The following is a 15,914-nucleotide window of genomic DNA, read 5'->3' as shown; positions in this document are numbered from 1 at the left end:
AGTTCAGAATAATCATATCCTTGATTAGAAACACACCAGAGTAAATGCCTAATGACCATGAAGCAGGAAAAAGAGGCAAGAACAGTAACAAACTTGAATGATTTTTCATCCCTACTGGATTTTTAGAATTAATGCTTTGATAAACATAATTTTAAAAAGTTGCCTGGATTCTATTTTTCTTTAATTTCCTACTCCTCCAAGAGCACATTATCTAACGTGACCAGTCTCATCTTTACTTCAACAAGATCTTAGGGTTGCTTTAGTACATTTGAGTTTTATTTATATAAACCAGAACTTTAATAACATGGAAGAGAGATCTTCTCTCATAAATTCTTATCCTTTAAAAAGACAATATATTCTCCTTTTGCCAAAATATCTTCCCTCACACTGGATTACTGGAAATCCCCCAAACATCTTGTGGTATTTCTTCTATTTATATATGCCCCGAGTACCTTAATCCTCTTGTCAGAGCATAAAGAACCACGAGGAAGTGCTCTAAAGTCAAACTCCCTTGTTTCAAATCCCAGTTTCACTATTTCCTCGTTGTATGGCATTTAGAAAATTGCCCAACTATCTAAATTTTAATGTCCTCATCTATAAATGTGGTGTATTACTAGTAGCTACTCCTAGATATGTTGAAAGATTAAATAAGAAAACCCATAGTAGAGAATTTAGCTATACCCAACTATAGCATACAAAGAATGACAATTCCTATTATAATTATTATTATACATATAAAAATTATGTCCAGGCTCTTTAAGAAAGACAAACCATTTCAAACACTTGGTCATAAGCTCTCATGATACCTTGAAGACTAATGAATATCAAGATTGAAAACAAAAGTCAAAAGCAGAACAAAGTATCAACTCCTTTAGGTCACCCGAAGATTCAATGTAAAAGATTCTAGAAACATTTAAAGGGGACAGAGTTGCTTCATCTTGGTGAGTTGGCTAAGAGTAGCAATTCTTTTCCCTACCCATGGACATATCTAAATGTAGCGACAATATTGAGAAAATTGCCCAACTATCTAAATTTTAATGTCCTCATCTATAAATGTGGTGTATTACTAGTAGCTACTCCTAGATATGTTGAAAGATTAAATAAGAAAACCCATAGTAGAGAATTTAGCTATACCCAACTATAGCATACAAAGAATGACAATTCCTATTATAATTATTATTATACATATAAAAATTATGTCCAGGCTCTTTAAGAAAGACAAACCATTTCAAACACTTGGTCATAAGCTCTCATGATACCTTGAAGACTAATGAATATCAAGATTGAAAACAAAAGTCAAAAGCAGAACAAAGTATCAACTCCTTTAGGTCACCCGAAGATTCAATGTAAAAGATTCTAGAAACATTTAAAGGGGACAGAGTTGCTTCATCTTGGTGAGTTGGCTAAGAGTAGCAATTCTTTTCCCTACCCATGGACATATCTAAATGTAGCGACAATATTGTTTTGTTACTTTTTCGTGAAAAAGATGATTTTAATCTCAGAATCTCAAAAGTAAAGGGACACTCTTTATTTCTACTTTAAGCTTGTTAGAATTCAGTTCTATACAGGACTATTACCATTAAAATTGTTATCTGACTCTAATAACTATGGCAACTTATGTCCTGAGATAAATATTTACTAGCTAGCTAACTCGTACTATTTACTGGCTATGCGACTACAGACAATTTACCTAGTTTCTCTGATTTTGTTTCCTCATCTACAAAATGTATAAACTGATCTTAATATCTTCCTTAACCTGGTATCTGTGATAATCTATAATATAGATAGTGTGTCTTGGACACACACTATGTATTGTATGTGCACTATATGTAGGCAGCATACAGCCTAATGGGCCATTCATGGTATTAGCTCCCCCAAGGATAAATATAAATATGACTTTGAATATATCAAGATATCAACATCATATCTACATCGAGATATTTATATCAAGATATCTATTTTTATATAATCTTCTCTAAAATCAGCACAGAAGCCTTACCCTGAATAAAATTGCACCTATTCCAGTTCAAATAAAAACGTGTACTTGGGAACTACATAGTGTGTGCAAGGTACGAGGCAAGATGTTATTGAGGATGCAAGGATGCATAAGTGTTCTTCTCAAAAATTTACCTTCAAATTGGAAAGACATCTGAAAATTTATATAATAATACGACAATAATAACAAGCGATGCCACAGTGCACTGTAGCATTATTTGCCTAATAAGTGTTACTATCAACGCATGAATGAGGTCTCTTCCTCCCCGGAGAAGCCAGGATAAACAAAGTTAAACCTGGTTTAACCCTTTGGGGACTTCCCATAATGTTCAGGGTAAAATCAGTATTTTTGTTGAACAAGGCCTATAATCTCTTTAAGATCTGCTTCTCTTCTCCAACTTCGTCTTCCTCCTCTCTGTCACGTGTCCCTTGTGCTGCAGCCACACATCACTCTTCTGTGGTTCTCTGATTATAACAAACTCTTTATCAAAACCTCGGTCTTCTGTCATATTGTTTCCGAAAGCGTAGTTGGAATACTTTTTCCTCCCTCACCTGCTCATCCTTCCAGCAGCATCTCAGACACCACCTTCTATGGACGGGGGTGAGTTTAGTGTCTCTCCCTTACACACCAGTGACATCCTGTGTGTGCGTCATTCCCCACAGGGTTTTACTGCAGCCTGGTTTCAGCCTCTTTGCCACTAGGATAGGAACTTGAAAGCAGATGTCTGTCTCTTTGGACCTGCATACAGAACACTGTTCTTGGCACATAGAGTGTAATAAGTGGACCTTAATATTTGATGGGCTCTTTGTCAGAACAGGTGATGTTTTGACCGGGCTGTGTATATTTAAAATGAATGGCTTATGCCTATTAACTCATAGGATGAAGAAGGCCCTGACAACAAGGAGGAGACTTAGGCTTCCACATGCGAGTTTTGGGGGGTCACAGACATTCAGTACGTAGGAGATAAAGCATGTTTATTATGGGAAACTAGATTTGTTATAATGTTTATTAGAGAAAATACCAGTTGCTACTTACAGTTATAAGCCATATCTTTCATAGAAGGATGATTTTTTTCATCTACCCTAGTGGTGATTAATTTAGCTAATATCACTAATCTAGTTCTGATTAACACAGCTGCTGAAAAAGAACTGTGAAGTCCTTAAATTCATTAAAATGAGGAAATAACTAGAGGCATATGTAATCCTTATAAAATGTATTTACAAACAGAGTCAATGTTAAAATAAACCACAGAACCTGAATATTGTCAAAATGGTGATATGTAATAAAAATAGTCTGTTAAATAATTTTGTGACTTTCTGGGTTAATCAAAGTTAAGTTAGTTTCTCTATTGCAAAGTGTTTCAGAATCCTTCATCTTTGTTATACATCTTAAGGTGAGGATAGTGTAAACTGCATTTAATAAATTCATCTGGACACAGAATCCTTTTTCACAAGCAGCTCCCAAACAATGCTGCTTGTTGGCAATGCTGATAGCAGGATACTTCCAATCTGTGTAATTATAAATTTCATGTCTTAGATGGATACTATTAAGAGTATGCTAGAGAAGGGAAAGACAAGGAGATAAACACTTTTGAAGAAAACCAAGTGGGGCTATGAGGCTTAAACAAGTTTGAACAGTCTTTTAAATCTAGAGCTAGATGGAAAATGACACATTCTATGCATTTATCCCCTCACTCCGCTCGGAATCTGAGATGTTACTCCTTTATGTAAAGTCTACACCTGCACATAAAACTAACCCTAACACCTGGTTGAATATGGATGGATGGCACATTTGCTAGTGCTGTGTTCATGACTGAGAGTGATCCAAATGTTTACATCATTGAACAATTGCACGTTGAATGGCTTGTTTCAATAGACAACTTGGGAAATTCAAATTCTAAGGTGATTAAGTAGAACTTTCTTTTTCAAGATCCCACTAGCTGAAGCATCAAATTATATTAATTATTTAATTGTCAAGGAATGTGGCCAGTTTTAATTCATATTGCCCAATAAATTGGAAAGAACACGTTCATTAAATCTTTCATTATGTGCTCATCCTTGCTATCAGAATGTTCTGACCTTTGAAAGCAATGAACGATTCAGAAATTAAACGTTTTTAAAAAGCAGTATTAAACTGTGATTGAAGATACCGAAGAGTTATTTTGATATTATTAACTTTGGGAATTTGCTACTGATTGTTATCAATTTCATCTAGCCTTTCTTTCAATAAATATAAATAAATAGAATCTAAAGTAGCTGTAAGGCAGACATATGAGCACTTTTATTGGAAATTCAAATATGAAATCTTAGGAATCTTTCTAAATCAAATACCATGGTATAAGAGTGAAACAAATTCTGAACTGTGAATCATAAAATCTAGTCAAATGTCAAAAGTCAGGATTTTTATCCACCAATTTCTGTTACCTCTAATTTTTATTTACCAAATACCTACATGGAAGAGATAAATGCTCAATAATCTTTTGGGTAATTGGTGGTTTTATTCAAGGGCTCACAGCACTTTTAGGTATAAACACATATAAATAACAAATAGTACAAATGTTTAAATACAGAATATTCAATGGGATGACATCACAGAAGAAATGTTATATGTGGATTTCAAGGAAGACTGCAAAGCGTGGTATTTTAGTTGGGTCTTAATACATAACTAGGGCTTCACAAGGGGAAATAAAAGGTGGTGGGGTGGGATGAATGGAGGAAAAACGGGATTGCCAGATTAGGCAGATAAAAACATAGGATGCCTTTGGGAGTCTTTTGTTCTATTTGGCATTCCAAATTGAGAGGAAACAATACACACTTACGACTGATTGACATTAAATTGTGTATTTAAAGGGTAATCCAAAACAATACAACTTTGAGTTTATCAGTGGTGTGGAATGCCAAGCTACCTTTATATAGTGAAATAGGAGTCAATGGGGCTCAAAACATATGGTTAAAAAAAATAATAATACATTTAGAGTTACCATTATGGAGAATGGAAACAATTACTTAGTACCTACTAAAGGATTTTCCTCATTGCATTGTATTTTCAGCAAATTAGAAACTATCTCTAATATTATTTCAAATATCCATATACTTGATATAATGTAAGAACATATATATAGTTGTAACTATATAGATGCTTCTTATATATTTTATTTACATTATGTATACCCAATTTTATTTTATTGTGAAATTAATATATATGCAATATAGGAAATTTTAAAGTACATACTACATAAATATAAGGACAAAGTATTCACATCAACACACAGAAATAATGTTTTATTGTTATAAGTAAATATGCAGATCTATAGATTAATGTTATATACATATATAGGTGTAGATAAGATTACATTTTGAATTTTATACAGTGCTTCTTGCATTTAATATCTCAGAGAAAGCATTTTATTTTATCAAGTAATATGAAAATATTTTCAATAGCTACATAGAGTAATATTGTTTGTATTGATCATTTCTTAAGCAATTCCTTGTTACTTAAGGTTTTGAATGCTTTTCAGCTGTGCACTGTCATAAATATTATTGCAGTAAAAATCCTTTAGTGTAGAATTATTGTTTACAGTTTTGATATATTCTTAGGATGAATTCCAAAAAGCATAATTAGTTGGTTAAAGCATATGCATCCTTTAGATCTCTGGATTTATTTTGCCAAGTTGCTTTCTAGGAAAGTTTTATGAATTTAACTTCTTCTAAGAGTATAAGTGAGTATTTGCTTCATTGTAAATACACAAATATTTTGTATTCTTAAAAATTATTGGCTATTTTTAAAATTTGAATTTCATTGTTTACTAGGAAGTTTCAACATTTTATGCTAGAGGAGGCATATGTGCTTCTAATTTTATAAATTATCTGCTCATATCTCCTTTGTTTTCTATTAGGCTATTAGCTTGTATTTTTGTTAATGATTTGCAATGAACATTAATATATTAATGTTTTTTACTCTTCATCATATCTTTTGCGATATAGTTCCATGTTTTACAATTGCTTTTTGCAATAATAAGGTATAAGATATAGAGTAACTTTAAAGTTTTATGTAGTAAATTTGTTTCAATAATTTATTTCTTCATTGCTTGTAAGCACAGACTAGGTCTCTCTAGCCAAAAAGTAGATGGATAAACATTTAATACTTCTAATGTCTTATTTCATCTCTGCCTCTCTCTCTCTCTCTCTCTCTCTCTCTCTCTCTCTCTCTCTCTCTCTCTCTAACTCAGAACCATTTGAAATGTATTTTCGTGTAAAATCTGAGGTACGATATAATACTCTAATAATTTAGGATAGCTAACTTTCCCAACGTATTTAATTTATTGACAAGATTTTCCCGTCCCACTTTAGTTTGCAATGTGTTAGTTTTTAATATATTGAGTTGATTTGGACATAAACATTGACATGTAATCTGATTTGGGACCATCTATTATGTTGCTTTCATTTTACTGAGCCAGTTTCACGCTTAGTAAAGTTGACTAATTTGTGTAATATCAGGTGGCTACGGGGCCACCATCCTGACTCTCTCTTTGATACCATTATGCTTAAATGTCCAAAATTATTTCACTGTTGATTTATTTTCCAGACAACCTTTTGTATAGTTTTGTCAACTCCTTTTTTCCAAAGGAATCTTATTGAGATGATATCAGGACCATAATCTGATAAGAACTAAGAATTTTGAAACAGGTGTCTCTTCAAAGAACATAATAATAACAATAACTAACATTTATTGGATGTCTATTATATACCATTATTCTAAGGCATTCTCATTTACTAACGCCCTTAAAACCAAATGCACTCACGTCCTTGGAGATTTTACTGAGTTTCAAGGGTTTGAGTGTACTTTCTATGATAACACCCACAGTTGCTTTTCCAGTTATGAGCACCCTCCTGAACACTGTAAAATGTATCACCTTCCTATGCAGCATCTCTTCTTGGATGATTAACAGGCATTTCAAACTTGACATACCCCAAATTGGGCTTCACTGCTTTCTTCTGCATTGCAGTTAAGGGCTCCATTTAAACACTTGCAGTCCTAATTGCCTCTTCTCTTTCTCTCATACTACACATTTAATCTATCATGTGCTCTACTTCCATAACATATCCCCAAATATATCCATCAAAGGCTCTACTTTCAAAATACACAAAGAATCTGAGTATTCTGAATGTAGTTTGTGCTGGATGTGTTTCTCAGCACTTCCACTGCTACCACACTGGTCCAACCCATCTCTTTCCTGGATTGCTGCAGTAGCCTCCTTAAGGGTCTCCTTGCTCTGACCATTGTCCCACTAGGGACAGAGTAGCCTGAAGGATTGTTTGAATAAGTGACTCAGATAATGTAACTCCCGTGAGAAAATCTTCATGTGGCCCTCATCTGCTCCCAGTAAAGCCAAAATCTTTACAGTCACCTAAAATGCTACCTTAGCATTCCAATTTACTTACTTAGTTTTCTGGTGGTGTATTTTCTGTTTCCCTCTAGAGAATATATGATCTCCAAAGGCAGAGATATTTGTCTGTATTGTTTACGGAGATATCAAAGCACCCAGAATAGTATGTTCTTGGCACAAAATCACTGCTTAATAAATGTTTTTCATAAATGCATAAAACAATAATACAGTCCAGTCAGCCATACACTATTATTGTTTCTACTTTTGCGATAAAAACAAATCACAGCTAAGTAAAGTAACCCGAGGATACTTAGAGGCTGTTGTCAGAGCTAGGATTTGAGTCCAGGCACTGTTTCTGCAGTCTGACTTAATTTTCAGATGGGTATTGCAATCAGTCACTGCTTTTTTTTCAGTTAGATTGTGGTTAGTGTTGTACTACAATACCCTTTTGAAATTAGGCATGGCATATACCTTGCTTTGGGCAAGTAAATGTAAGCAGAAGTGGTGCAGGACTCTGGTGAACAATTTTTCATTGTCCTTTTCTATTGCCATAGTGCAGAGCATACCAATACTTGAGTTCCAGAATAGGTGTCATATGGAACACAGTTCCCTTCCATCTGACCGAGGACTTGAAACATGAGTGAGGAATAAACCAAGTGTATCTAAGGGGATTATTTATCACTACAACATAACTTAGCCCATCCAGAATCATACATGCATTTCCTAATTTTCTTCATGTATATTTATACAATGATATTCCTGGCAGTGACTGCATGTGCATATGTGTGAAGAATATGTTGTTTTGTGTGTTTTCAGGGTCGTATAATTTTGGCTTAGAATATTTGATTGAAATGTTTTTAACATATTTTAGGTACTATATTTCAAGTACAGTTAAAACATCTGATTTTTATTAATCTAGAAGACAGCCACAGTTTGTAAGACGAACTCAATCTCAGAGGTTATCCCTCAGTTTTCTATCATTTCCTTATGTACAATTCTGCTACCTGCAAATAATGCTAATTTTGTCTCATTTTCAAGGGTTATATCTCTTATTTCTGCCTCTTGCTTTATTACTTTGAACCGAACTTCCAGACAATGTTAAAAAATAATGATGTCTTTGTCTTGTTCCTGGTTTTAATGGGAATGAAAATAGTATTTCAATATTAAGTATGATGCTGGCATTTGGTTTAAAATTTTTTTATCATATCAAGGAAATATATTTCTGTTCTGATGTTTCCACATGTGTCTTTTCTTTTTACCCAGAAGTGATCATTTAATAGCATCAAATGCTTTTTTTAAAATTTATTGGAACTATCACATGCCACTTTATATTAATCTTTAGGATTAATATTAACATAATATACTGAGGTGATATTCTTGAATTACTATCTTCTAAATGACCCCTTCTCAGTATTTGCTTTTTTTCCTGAAGTGTTTCCACCATTAACGTGAGGTTCATAGCCTCCGAGAAGAATATGAATACTGTGTCTGGAAAGAGAAGATATTGAAGAAGTTGCTTACAGACGAGAACGGGAAATGCAAGCCCATTCTGTTGCAAAGATGGGTTTCCAGGGAGAGAGATAAAGATAAATAGTTTCTGGGGGATGAGAGAGTGTGTGCTACCTAAACATGCCATATTTGCTGCCCTATATGCACAGAAGACCCTAGGCCTGGGGAATCAAATATTTTCTCATTTTCCAAAGTGTAATATGATCTTAGAATTAAAAAAAAACAATGAAACTAAGTTTACTCCTAGATATAGGCAGAATGTAAAGCTTGCGAATGGTGACTAATGTTCATGGTGCAGAAACTAGAAATTTTTAGAAATCTTTTTCAATATTTGGATGACAGGTATGTTTAGTGAAGTAATCAGAACTCTTTGGTTGCAAGTAACAGAAATTCAACTTAAGTAATTAACGAAAATGTGAGATTTATTGGTTTCACTCTTATCCTATCTGTGATTTAATTGGTTATATAAGATATATACCTCATAGTATATCTTATAATATGTGTTATAAGGACCACATGAGATAATAAAAAGTAATGATAAATCTACATCATTAGATTGTTATAAGGACCAAATTAGGTAATGTTTAAAATTTAGTACTGCATTTTGAAAACATAAGGGCCAATTGCCTCCTCATGGATGGAAGTAGAAACACCTTACATTATACTCTGATGAATCAATATCTCTCTAGAAAGAGATCTGGATTCTTCCTACAGAAGTAAATCCACTAGCTGCAAGTTAGTTATCAGAGGGTCACGCTGATACAGGTTAGCTAACATGTCCCTAGGTAGACAGGGAGGTCCCTGGTGGAATAAACAAAAGACAGCCATATCCTAAAACTCCAGGTTTTGAAATCACTCCTTCGCTCCAGGACAAAATGTAACAAGGCCCTGAGGTTAATAATAAAATTCCTTTTGGCCTGACAAATGGAGCAGATCTGATAGATAAGAGTGTGTTACTTTGTTAATTCCTTTAGGATGGGCAAGCAGAACAAACCTGGGAGATGAATTTGATTAGAAGGCGCCAGGTCCCTTCTTCAAACAGTTCCCTTCTTCAAACAACTCCCCTTCCCCAAGCAGGCAGGGGAAGGTATAAAAGTAAGAGCTTTTGCCTCAGTCACAGGGCACCCGCATTCGGGACACCCCTCCCGCTTGGGAGCTCTGACTCTTTGCTTTCAATAAACTATCCTCTTTTTAAAACTCTTTGCCTTTCCTGGGTCCATGTTTCCTTTCTTCGGTCTCACAAGACATGATCCCAGCCTACACCCAGAAACTGCCGGCAGGTCCAACATCATCTACATCATTTGGGGACTCACAGGAAAAATATTCCTCCATCAACGCCATGGTCCAAAGTATCTTAGGATACCCTTCTACCCTTACTACAAGTATTTTTACTCCTAATCCTATCAATACTATTACAAATCACATATCATTATGATTTTATATATATCTGTACTTACAGTATCTAGCTAGTCCCTACCCTAACTCAGTAAATATTTTTTTGAATGTGTAAGTAAACAATTTTCTAACTCCAAAGGATATAATAATTATCATAAAGAAAGAATTGACAGCTATAATGGTACGAAAAATCTCCCAGCAGATGTGGCCTCCTTGGTGGTACCAGTTGACTATAGGGAAGACAAAGATTAATGTAGTCTGTCAGATCGGAGACTAGGGTGACATCATGACATACTTGTATGTTGCTATCACATGGTATCTTTAGATTGGCTAGAAGGAGAAAGCTTTTTCAATGTTAAGATATTAGTATGTTAAAGAATAAATAAAGACCAAGTTTAGATATATCCTACATAGCACATTCCAAGAAGGTAAAGAGTTTTAAGTCGGACACTAAGATTATAATTCAGAATTCTAAAGTACTCTGAAATAAAACAAAATGCAGAATCTCACAAAATAGCACTTAGCCAAAAATACAACATATGCAGGGCTTTACCAGCAAGAGTAATGTCATGTAGGAAACAAAAGGCAGTCTCCCTGGTAGGGCGAAGAAGGTCATGTTGTGGAGGTAGAACTAAAAATTCCAAAGAACACTGTTGACTTTTAAAACTTTTGGGCAGCATAGCTTGTTCTATTTCCATTCAGATACCCCTATTTTTAAATCCCTCAATAAACCCATTGTAATTGAGCATAAATTAAGAGAATAATGCTGCCATTCAAGTTTAAAGGCCCAGATATTTTCTATTAAAGTGTGAAAAATAAACTTTCCGTTAAGATCTCAATGTCACTAATGCTTAATTTTGGAGAAATCGTTACTGAAGAACTGCCCCATGACTACAGACAGGCATACGTCTCAACCGATCAAAAGTCAGAATAAGAGGAAATGGTGTAATGTGTGACTGGTAAACCTGATGTCAAACTTGAAGAAAACTCTGGAATGGATTATTGAACGCATGCATAATAAGCAATAAGAACAGAAGGTATGGACATGGGTTCACTAGGAAAAGTTATGTCAAACTAATTAAAGTTTGTAAACCACTGCATTCATAATGTGCTATGAATTTAAAGTGCTTTAAGTTCATCAAAATATTTGATGAAATGAGAAGACTGGAGCAGGAGAGAGGATAATATGAGCTGAAACCTGACTCATGTGAGTGCACCATGAGAAGATCTGATGAAAAAGTGTCTTTGGATGAGAAAACAGCAAAGGCAAAGGTCCTGAAGTGAGAAAATAACTAGTCGTGTTCAAGAAACAAGAGCAAGACAGAGTGAATAGTGTGGTGTGAGCAATAGAGAGACTAGTAAGAGACGAGGCCAGAAACAAGAAGGAGTAGATCAAGTAGGGGTGGGGTTACAATCAGGAGGAACCCGGATGTAAGTGAGAAGGCTGCTGTAAAGTTCTGACTGAGACATGTGGTGCCTTGGACCTGGTGTCAGGAAGGCAGAGGGGAGGAGTGGTTAGATTCACAGTTGTTTGGAAGCTAAGACCGATGGACTTGCTCACGCTTCCATGTAGAGCCAAAGCAATGTCTGGCACAGAGTTGGTTCTTGACAGATATTTTTCATAATAAATGAAATAATTTATGATGAAGTGAAAGGGAAAGAGAAGGGGCAAGCCAGATTTGGTCAAGGAAAAGGAGTTTTATTTCTTTGTGAAAATGTAAGGATACGTGTGTGTGTGTGTGTGTGTGTGTGTGTGTGTGTGTGTGTGTCTGGCACACAGAAGGTGCCAAAAATATATATATACACATTTTAAGAAAGGAAAAAACTGTATTAAAGTTGTAATACAATGAAGGACGCTAGCATTCATTTGATTAATGTCATCTTTTGAGCAAACATCATACTACACGTTGCCACCGTAATTCAACTTCAAAAAGTAATACATAGATAACATCTCTTAAAATGTGTATATTTTTGGCACTTCCAGTATTTATATATATCTCCAATTAGATGTCAAAGATCAGCTCAATAAATAATTCCATATATTATACATTTAACATGTATTTAGTTTCTTCTAGTACGAGACACTGAAATGTGAACAATTCTCCCTGTGTTTGTCTTTACATAGGTAGACAAAATTATTTTCTGATGGGTCTAGAGGAGAAAGCCAACCTGATGGGCTCAGATCAGTAGAAGTATTGTCAAAAGTCAGAGTGACAGATCAGTGACCCTTGAAAGTTTCTGAAGGAAATTATATATACATGGAAACATTCTTCAAAATTTAGAATGCTTAGTTTACCTAGACACTTGATCTGAAAGCCATGTTGTGTGAGTTTCCTATTGCTGTTATAATTATGACAAATTTAGCATCTTAAAAAATGCAAATTTATTATCTTCCAATTGTGGAGGTCAGAAGTCTGAAATTAGTCTTGCTGGGCTTTGTGTCATCACAGCTGCTGTCTTTTTGGAGGCTCTAAGAGAGAATCCATTTTCTTGTCTTTTTAGCTTCTAAGAGACTGTTAGCACTCCTTGGCCCATGTGCTCCCTCCCATCTTTAAATACAGAAATGGTGGCTGAATCCTTCTCCAAACACATCACTCTGACACAGACTCTTCTGCCTCTTTCTTCCATACTGGGCCTACCTGGATAATCCAGGATAATCTCCCAATCTTAATGTCAGCTGATTAGAAAATTTAATTCCATATGTAACCTTAATCCCCCATTTTCCATGAAACATTACACATCTGCAGATTCCAGGGATTAGGATGTAGATATCTTTGGGGGACCATCATTCTGCTTCTTACACATACCCATAAACTAAGTTTCCCAGGTCAGTATTGTACAAGAGAAGGAGGCCGATTTTAGGCACAGCCATTTCTCTATTGATTATTTCTGTGTATTGCACTGTGGAAAAATATGTGCAGAAAACCATTAAGGCATTTGCAGCATTTATGGATTTTTTCCTTCATATTTATCAGAACATAGCTATGTATTAATTACTGGGTGAAAGATATGGCTCAAAATGATTCACAGAAATGAATACTTGTTCAGAATGTACATATGAAGGGCACCCCAAGCTTCAGAATTGTTAGAAATGTTCTCTTACTGGGCAAGATAATTTCCAGTGAAAATTTAAAAAAATGTCTGTCTTCCTTTGGCAGCTCTTCCTCCCATTCCCTTCTTTAAATGTGTATTAATATCTTGATAACACTTTTGCTGGACAGGATACATGATGCTTTCTTCTGTGCCCATTCTGCAGATAGAAAATTAAATATTCTCTGTAGACTTCTGTCAGATACTTCAAGACCACAGCTGTTGTTTTAGTGAATGTCTCTGAAATTCTAGTATGAGGCACGGCTGCAGGAGGGTAAAGTACTGCTCACGTGGTCATGGGAGACTGATGTCTGTGCAGACAGTGCTGAGGGAGCAGCGTGGCACACCAGCCATCGTCAGTAGAGCAGCACTTTGCAAAGCCTGCTGCTGGGAAGCAGACCCACTGAACTCAGGATTTGTGGTAGAGATTTCTAGAACTCTCTGGTATATGAATCCTCCTTTCCTTGGGCATATGGTTACACTCCATTCTCCAGATTTCTTTGAGAGAAATGCTGTCATATGAAGTGCTGTACAGTGGAATGAGAGCAACAGCAATGTGTTCAGCTTCCAGTCTTGACCTTTAGAAATTCTCACGCCTGATCTCCATGATTTCCTCATCTGCCAAAAGGAGAGAAATCTGAGGACCTACAAGAGGGTAGAGACACAGCACAGTAGGAGCTTTGGTCTCTAAATATTTGCATGGAGTAAACCCTAGCGCACACACACACACACACACACACACACACACACACACACACACATCCTGACTACCAGCATTGCAATATGACAAGCAGGAAATTTAATTATGTGAAGACATTGAGATTTGGAGATTTATTCATAATAGCAATGAGTATTGAGGTGAAAATAATATGGAAATAGGTATCAGGGCCTGAAACAAGGGAAAAACAAGCACAGATAACTCAGACAGTGAGGCAGTGTATTTCATGTACTAGCCCAATTTACCTTCAAAGCCCCATTTCATGGGTGGGGAAACTGAGGCACATAGAGGTTAAAAAACTTGTTTCAAGTTACACATTTTCAAGTAGCAAAGCTGAGATTCAAACCCTGCTCACTTGGCTGTAAAGTTTTTACCCTTGACTAAAACCCAATATAAAATGTTATTTGTACGTGTAATCTTCAAATCATCCTGAGTTACAGATTTCTTCCACAACTATTTAGAGCCTTTTGCCTGTGGTGAGATACACGTTGTGCTCAGCAATTATAGGTCTGCTTTGTTTGAATACCTTGTGGCAATGTTGTTATTCCCCCTTGTACAAAGGAGATCACTGATGTCTGACAGTTGAACGTTATGGTTCTAGATCTGGTCTGAGCTCTTATTATTACCTGGATATTTAGAATCCTGAGCCTGTGTTCTCCTAAGCCTGTTCTGCTGTCTCAAACCTGTGGAAACCCCCTGCCAGAGCACTGTCTTCCTCTGGCTGGGCATCTACAGAACTGCTTTGTGAGTAGAAATACATGACATACGAGAAAGTGCTCTGTAGACCGGGAAACTATACAAACATAAGGTCTGGTTATCACCATTATTACTTAAGACAGAGAACAAGCCATGACAACACAATTGCATGTACTTCCTTGTTATTCAGAGAGGGAGCTCAGAGGAAAAGTCTTGCCTGGGGAATTCTCTATCGTTTGACTGTACTCTCTGCATTTCATTCAGAAAACTGATTCTTCAGTGCCCTTCCTAAGTTTTGTTTCCCACTAATTGGGTGCTATTCACTTAGAGGCAGTCCAGTAGGATCACTTCTGCCTCACGCACCCGTGCCTCATTTCCTCACTCAATGCCTTTTCAGTTCTGTTATTTATTTTCTTTAATATTACAGCACTACAGCAGGATGAATCATGCTCCCTGCCAGTCCCAGTAGCACCCTCAAAGGCGTACAAAACAATAAGGTGATGTATGAGGCCCTTTCCACCCAAATGCTACACAGTCACGGAAGCTTGCTTTTACGGCTTTGATTTCCAGATCAGGAACAGGTTTCAGCCATCAGATAAGAGAAGGGGCTCTAGATCTTTGATCCAGACCCTGTCATAGAATCATTCTAATTCAGGGAGACATGGATGGCTGGATAGCTGTACCAGGTAGCTAGGGTGGAGAGAAGGCTCTGGGGACAAGCAGATGCACTCTACAGGAAGAAAGGTTATAAGTACCGAGCTCAAACTGGATACTGATTTTTAGAATGGGAATGCCATATATTTAAACCTGTGGTTCTTAACCAGGGAGCAATTTATCCCCTAAGGATCACTTGGCAAAGTCTGGAAACATTTTTGTTGGTCACAGCAGGGAATGGGTGGAGGTGCTACTTGCCTTGAGTAGGGAGAGGCCAGGGATGCTTTTAAACATTCTACGATGTACAGGACAGCCCCCCTATCCCCGTCCTAAGAATTAGCTGGCTCAATGCCAATCATTCTGAGGTTGAGAAACTCTGCTCTAAAACCAAGAGAAGGAGACCCATCCCATTCAAAGTTAGAGTTTAGACTTGGGGACAACGATGGAGGCATAGAGGGGTATGATTGAGA

Source organism: Rhinolophus ferrumequinum, chromosome 11 (genome assembly GCF_004115265.2).
Source record: "Rhinolophus ferrumequinum isolate MPI-CBG mRhiFer1 chromosome 11, mRhiFer1_v1.p, whole genome shotgun sequence".
Lineage (NCBI taxonomy): Eukaryota > Metazoa > Chordata > Mammalia > Chiroptera > Rhinolophidae > Rhinolophus > Rhinolophus ferrumequinum.
This window is presented reverse-complemented; position numbering follows the sequence as displayed.